Below are 7,421 nucleotides of genomic sequence, written 5' to 3' on the forward strand. Positions count from 1 at the left end.
CATGTGTCTTTAATGCAGTCGTTTCTATTGTCTTGTGCATCTTCATGTCGTTAATCATTGCTGATTCTCCAACCTTTTGGGGCAATTTCCCGCCTCATGGGCAAGAAAGTGTTCCTCCACTCTCTTTGGCAAGACCTTTGGAAGAATGGGTCACGTCTTATGATGGAAGTCTTCAGCATGCCTCCAATCTGGTCGTTAATGAAAATTTAAACGGTGGCGGGTTTCGAATACAGGACCGACGAAGTTTCTAATATGACTCAAAGATGCTGTTCCTAGAAGACGGCCGGCCTCGGTGGCCTAGCGGTTCTAGGCGCTTCAGTCCGGAACCGCCCGACTGCTACGATCGCAGGTTCGAATCCTGCCTCGGGCATGGATGTGTGTGATGTCCTTAGGTTAGTTAGGTTTAAGAAGTTCTAAGTTCTAGGGGACTAATGAGCCTAGAAGACGCGTCAGTTTATAGAGACATAAACTGTATCTCAGACACCGGTAAAGGGCTGACCAGAAAGAGTGGATCGTTATTTCGCAGTAAGGGCACGAAGATACTGCAATGCAACTGGCATCTGATCCCGCTTCATCTCCTGGGCGCCTTGCATCGAGGCAAACGATGTACAGAAAGAGATTTTCACTCTGCAGTGGAGTGTGCGCTGATATGAAATTTCCTGGCAGATTAAAACTGTGTGCCCGACCGAGACTCGAACTCGGGACCTTTGCCTTCCACGGGCAAATGCTCTACCAACTGAGCTACCGAAGCACGACTCACGCCCGGTACTCACAGCTTTACTTCTGCCAGTATCCCGTCTCCTACCTTCCATACTTTACAGAAGCTCTCCTGCGAACCTTGCAGAACTAGCACTCCTGAAAGAAAGGATATTGCGGAGTCATGGCTTAGCCACGGCCTGGGGGATGTTTCCAGAATGAGATTTTCACTCTGCAGCGGAGTGTGCGCTGATATGAAATTTCCTGGCAGATTAAAACTGTGTGCCCGACCGAGACTCGAACTCGGGACCTTTACTGTGAGTACCGGACGTGAGTCGTGCTTCGGTAGCTCAGTTGGTAGAGCATCTGCCCGCGGAAGGCAAAAGTCCCGAGTTCGAGTGTCGGTCGGGCACACAGTTTTAATCTGCCAGGATATTCTGATGTACAGAAAGTTTGAGGAGAGTGAGCTTTTTTGTTGGAGACCTGCTGTTTGTTTACCTCAGGCGTGCCTTCACAAAAGGGAACGTCTAGACTGGAGCCGTCAACATACCACCTGCACGGTCGAAGAGTGGGCCCATGTTCTTTTCACAAATGAGTCCCAATTTGGTCTGGAGAGTCATTCTCGGCGGATTTGCTTCTGGAGGAGACGCGGAACACAGTTTCGAGACCCAAACATTTTGGAAAGAGAGCGATATCGAGGATCCTTAGTGGCGTGAGCAGCAAACTTGCAACCTTGCAAAATTTCTGTTTGTTGCTTTAATTTTGGTCACGAGTGTATGTTAAACCATGTTAGTTCTGTGGAATAAATGCCCGGTGGAAGACACGGTATCTGCAGTCCACCAAGGGGACGGTGATCCATTGAGGAGAAGAGCAATCAGAGCAGGCGTGAGGCAGCCGCGACAGCGGCGATTATTCACACCGTAGGACGGCGGAACGGGCCCGCCAACAACAAATAATGATCCGGAAGCGACGCGGCCGGCCGATGGAAATGTGATTGCGTACGAGTGCCGGTGCGCGCTGATTTATGCCCCATTCATAATCATAGCCGATTGACGGCGGGATTTGCATATTGAAAAGCGGCCCCCTGCCAGGTTGCCACCGGCTCGGAGGCAGGGAGAAGCCGTGGGCATCGACCTCTCGTGCCACCGCCGCCTCCCGCATGCCACCGGAGTGCGTAACCGCCGGAGAGACAACAATGAGATACAGATTAACAGCCAGGGAAAAACAAAATTCGTGTGAAACACAGCTTGTTTCATTCATACGCCACATCTTGCAAACATTAGGGTCACAGATAGATACCATCGTCCTAAATGTCCCACAGTGTCCATTACAGGCCAAGAAAATACGAGGGCTGTCCAGAAAGTAAGTTACGACTGATCGCGAAATGAAAATCACAGTGAAAATCAGAAATGTTTCATTTGTAACAGTTAGCTACACCTTTCAGCTACTTCTCTACGTAGTCGCCGTTCTGACTCAGACATTCGTCGTAGCGTTGTACCAACTTTCCAATACCCTCATCATAGAAGGCAGCCGCCAGTGCTTTCGGCCAATTCTCTACGCTGGCCTAAAGCTCGTTGTCTGTGCCAAAATGTTGTTTTCATAGCCAGCGGTTCGTTTGAGCAGAGATGAAACTCAATGGGAGAAAATTACGGGCTGTATTGTGGGTAACCAAACATTTCCAATTGAAACGATGCAGGAACATCTTCATTGCCCCTGCAGAATGAGGCTGAGAACGGTCTTGAAGAAGGAACCGCACGACAGTTATGTAATGTTGGTTGCATAGCTTCAGGGAAAAATTCTCACGAGGCCCTCGTACTTGGCGGGAGACACTATTTTCTATAACATCTTTACGGGTTCACTAAGAGCTCAGGAATGAAAAGAGCGACATAATTCTACCTAGAGTCATACTAGAGACACTGCCCAACATATCTTTGCAAAGCTTTATCTGATTTTCATAGTCGTTTCCATTTCGCGACCGATCGTAACTTTCTTTCTGGACAGCCCTCGTATTACGTATAGTACCTTTGTCAATATATGATACGTCCGGTGAATATAGATTTAGGAGGAATCTACACTGAAGCGCCGAAGAAACTGGTATATTCAAGCGTATTCAAATACGGAGATAGGTAAACAGGCAGAATACGGCACTACGATCAGTAACGAATGGGTGAGGCAACAAGTGTCCTACGTTATATCTGTTATTGTTGCTACAATGGCAGGTTATCAAGATTTAAGTGTGTTTGAATGTGGTGCTATAGTCGGTGCACGAGCGATGGGACGCAGAAACTCCGAGGTAGCGATATAGTAGGGATTTTCCCGTACGACCATTTCACTAGTGTATCGTGAATATTAGGAATCCGGTAAAACATAAAATCTCCGACATCGCTATGGCCGGAAAAAGACCGTGCAAGGACGGGACCAACGACAACTGAAGAGAATCGTTAAACGCTACACAGTGCAAACCTTTGCAAATTGCTGCAGATTTCAATGCTGGGCCATCAACGAGTGTCAGCGTGTGAACCATTCAAGGAAACATCAGCGACATGGGCTTTCGAGCCGAAGATCCACTCTTTGGTGACTGAACGACACAAAGCTTTTCACCTCGCCTGGTCCCGTCAACACTGACACTGGACTATTGGTGTCTGGAAACATGCTGCCTAGTCGGACGAGTCTCGTTTCAAATTGTACCCACGTGAACTGGTTAGGAGACAGCCTCATGAATCCATTGACGCAGCATGTCAGCAGGGAACTGTTCAAGCTGGTGGAGGCTCCGTAATGATGTGGGTCGTGTGCAGCTGGAGTGATATGAGACCCCTGATACGTCTAGATAAGACTCTGACAGGAGACACGTACGTAAGCATCCTGTCTCATTACCTGAATCCACTCATGTCCATTGTGCATTCCGACGGATTTGTGCAATTCCAGCAGAAAAATGTGACATCTTGGAACTGCTACAGAGTGGCTCCATGAACGTTCTTCTGAGCTGGAACACTTCCGGGGCCACCAAACTGCCCAGATACGAACGTTATTGACATATCTGAGATGCCTTGCAAAGCGCTGTTCAAAAGAGATCTCCATTCTCTCTTACTCTTACGGAGTTATGGACAGTTCTGCAGGATTAATGTCATTTCCCTCCAGCACTACTTCAGACATTAGTCGAGTCCATGCCACTCGTGTCGCGGAACTTCTACGTGCTCGCGGGGGCTCTACATGAAATTAGGCAGGTGTGCCAGTTTCTTCGGTCCTTAAGTGTACATACTAACAGTAAATATATAAAACCGTTGTGTGTGGTGTCGGCTTTGAGCACATTAATATACAAAACTGTTGTTGTTGTGGTCTTCAGTCCTGAGACTGGTTTGATGCCGCTCTCCATGCTACTCTATCCTGTGCAAGCTTTTTCATCTCCCAGTACCTACTGCAACCTACATCCTTCTGAATCTGCTGAGTGTATTCATCTCTTGGTCTCCCCCTACGATTTTTACCCTCCACGCTGCCCTCCAATACTAAATTGGTGATCCCTTGATCCCTCAGAACATGTCCTACCAACCGATCCCTTCCTCTGGTCAAGTTGTGCCACAAACTTCTCTTCTCCCCAATCCTATTCAATACTTCCTCATTAGTTATGTGATCTACCCATCTAATCTTCAGCATTCTTCTGTAGCACCACATTTCGAAAGCTTCTATTCTCTTCTTGTCCAAACTATTTATCGTCCATGTTTCACTTCCATACATGGCTACACTCCATACGAATACTTTCAGAAATGACTTCCTGACACTTAAATTAATACTGGATGTTAACAAATTTCTCTTCTTCAGAAACGCTTTCCTTGCCATTGCCAGCCTACATTTTATATCCTCTCTACTTCGACCATCATCAGTTATTTTGCTCCCCAAATAGCAAAACTCCTTTACTACTTTAAGTGCCTCATTTCCTAATCTAATTCCCTCAGCATCACCCGACTTAATTAGACTACATTCCATTATCCTTGTTTTGCTTTTGTTGATGTTCATCTTATATCCTCCTTTCAAGACACTGTCCATTCCATTCAACTGCTCTTCCAAGTCCTTTGCTGTCTCTGACAGAATTACAATGTCATCGGCGAACCTCAAAGTTTTTATTTCTTCTCCATGAATTTTAATACCTACTCCGAATTTTTCTTTTGTTTCCTTTACTGCTTGCTCAATATACAGATTGAACAACATCGGGGAGAGGCTAAAACCCTGTCTTACTCCCTTCCCAACCACTGCTTCCCTTTCATGTCCCTCGACTCTTATAACTGCCATCTGGTTTCTGTACAAATTGTAAATAGCCTTTCGCTCCCTGTATTTTACCCCTGCCACTTTTAGAATTTGAAAGAGAGTATTCCAGTCAACATTGTCAAAAGCTTTCTCTAAGTCTACAAATGCTAGAAACGTAGGTTTGCCTTTCCTTAATCTTTCTTCTAAGATAAGTCGTAAGGTCAGTATTGCCTCACGTGTTCCAGTGTTTCTACGGAATTCAAACTGATCTTCCCCGAGGTTGGCTTCTACTAGTTTTTCCATTCGTCTGTAAAGAATTCGTGTTAGCATTTTGCAGCTGTGACTTATTAAGCTGATAGTTCGGTAATTTTCACATCTGTCAACACCTGCTTTCTTTGGGATTGGAATTATTATATTCTTCTTGAAGTCTGTGGGTATTTCGCCTGTTTCATACATCTTGCTCACCAGATGGTAGATTTTTGTCAGGACTGGATCTCCCACGGCCGTCAGTAGTTCCAATGGAATATTGTATACTCCGGGGGCCTTGTTTCGACTCAGGTCTTTCAGTGCTCTGTCAAACTCTTCACGCAGTATCGTATCTCCCATTTCATCTTCATCTACATCCTCTTCCATTTCCATAATATTGTCCTCAAGTACATCGCCCTTGTATAGACCCTCTATATACTCCTTCTACCTTTCTGCTTTCCCTTCTTTGCTTAGAACTGGGTTTCCATCTGAGCTCTTGATATTCATACAAGTCGTTCTCTTATCTCCAAAGGTCTCTTTAATTTTCCTGTAGGCGGTATCTATCTTACCCCTAGTGAGATAGGCCTCTACATCCTTACATTTGTCCTCTAGCCATCCCTGCTTAGCCATTTTGCACTTCCTGTCGATCTCATTTTTGAGACGTTTGTATTCCTTTTTGCCTGTTTCACTTACTGCATTTTTATATTTTCTCCTTTCATCAATTAAATTCAATATTTCTTCTGTTACCCAAGGATTTCTACTAGCCCTCGTCTTTTTACCTACTTGATCCTCTGCTGCCTTCACTACTTCATCCCTCAAAGCTACCCATTCTTCTTCTACTGTATTTATTTCCCTCATTCCTGTCAATTGCTCCCTTATGCTCTCCCTGAATCTCTGTACAACCTCTGGTTCTTTTAGTTTATCCAGGTCCCATCTCCTTAAATTCCCACCTTTTTGCAGTTTCTTCAGTTTTAATCTACAGGTCATAACCAATAGATTGTGGTCAGAGTCCAAATCTGACGAATTTTCACTGGATTTTCCCATGAAAGTTGACTATAGCTTTGTGCACGGCATAGGCTTTAAATCCATCAATATCGGATAACGGAAAGAAAGATATGCATACATGTTATAAAAATTTGTATATGTACAAATACGTTGATCGTGTACGCATATGACTACCTGGAAGGAATCTGTGTGGGATGGTCCCGGCGGAGGTTCGAGTCCTCCCGCGGGCATGGGTGTGTGTGTTTGTCCTTAGTATAATTTAGGTTAAGTAGAGTGTAAGCTTAGGGACTGATGACCCTAGCAATTAAGTCCCATAAGATATCACACACATTTGAACTTTTTTTCTTTTTAATCTGTGTGGATGCGAGAATCACATACCTGACAAAGGGGTAGAGGTGAAAATTTTATTAAGCCAATATTTGAGAATGAGACAAGTTAGTGACTTGCAACCAACTTTACACGTAATTTGAAACCCTTATGAAACTTTCTGTCGCTGCCACTCCTCAGAAAGTGATGGAAGGAAAAAAAATTGTCTGCTTCCGCTTTTCATTTCCGCATCATTCATTACGCTGTGTCTTATTGTTTCTTTACTACATACTGTTTTCGTGACACATTTTGCAGACGGTGTGCATGTACATTACCGAATGTACTTGTGAAAATGTATCATTGTACGACACGTAGTTCAGTAAAGATGAAGTCACAAACACCGACATGCGTGAAAGACTGACGCATCATCATGACATTTTAATTTGTTATTATTAATCCGCTGAACCGACCCCAATGAAATCTGATAAAGAGATAGCTTGGGTACTGTGGAAGAACACAGACTAACTTAAAAAGTGTATAGTACAAGGTACTTAGATTTGAAGAATATTATGCGAATTAGGGGAAAATATTTACTCTTTGACGTTAGAATTTGAAACGCTTTTGTTCTTGATATGTGCTACGTGTTAGGATTCTAAGTAATGAATGCAATTCTTAGATAATCTTCACTGTGTTTCATCGATACTTGCACACTTCGTCTATAGCACCACGCCTAGAGGCAAGCTCCTACCCACTCCTTTGTGTACGCAACGGTGCAGAATGTGGAGCATTTCACGTGCTATGCTTACCAAAACAGGTAGGCTCGTGATGGCAGCTGATTTTGTTGTGAGTTACACATTTATTCTAAGTTATTCTTACTCGTTCACCGCCACTCGTAGTAACAAAACTATTGACATGCGACGGCAGCCGAA

The 7,421-nt window shown here is 44.5% G+C and overlaps 1 non-coding gene across 1 annotated transcript; it reads right to left on the reverse strand.

Annotated features, from left to right (window-relative positions):
- Positions 1 to 677: 677 nt before the first annotated feature.
- Trnap-ugg lies at positions 678 to 752 on the reverse strand. Its single transcript has one exon. It is a non-coding gene; the product is annotated as a tRNA-Pro (tRNA).
- Between the last annotated feature and the right edge of the window lie 6,669 nt (positions 753 to 7,421).

Source organism: Schistocerca piceifrons, chromosome 6 (assembly GCF_021461385.2).
Source record: "Schistocerca piceifrons isolate TAMUIC-IGC-003096 chromosome 6, iqSchPice1.1, whole genome shotgun sequence".
Classification (NCBI taxonomy): domain Eukaryota; kingdom Metazoa; phylum Arthropoda; class Insecta; order Orthoptera; family Acrididae; genus Schistocerca; species Schistocerca piceifrons.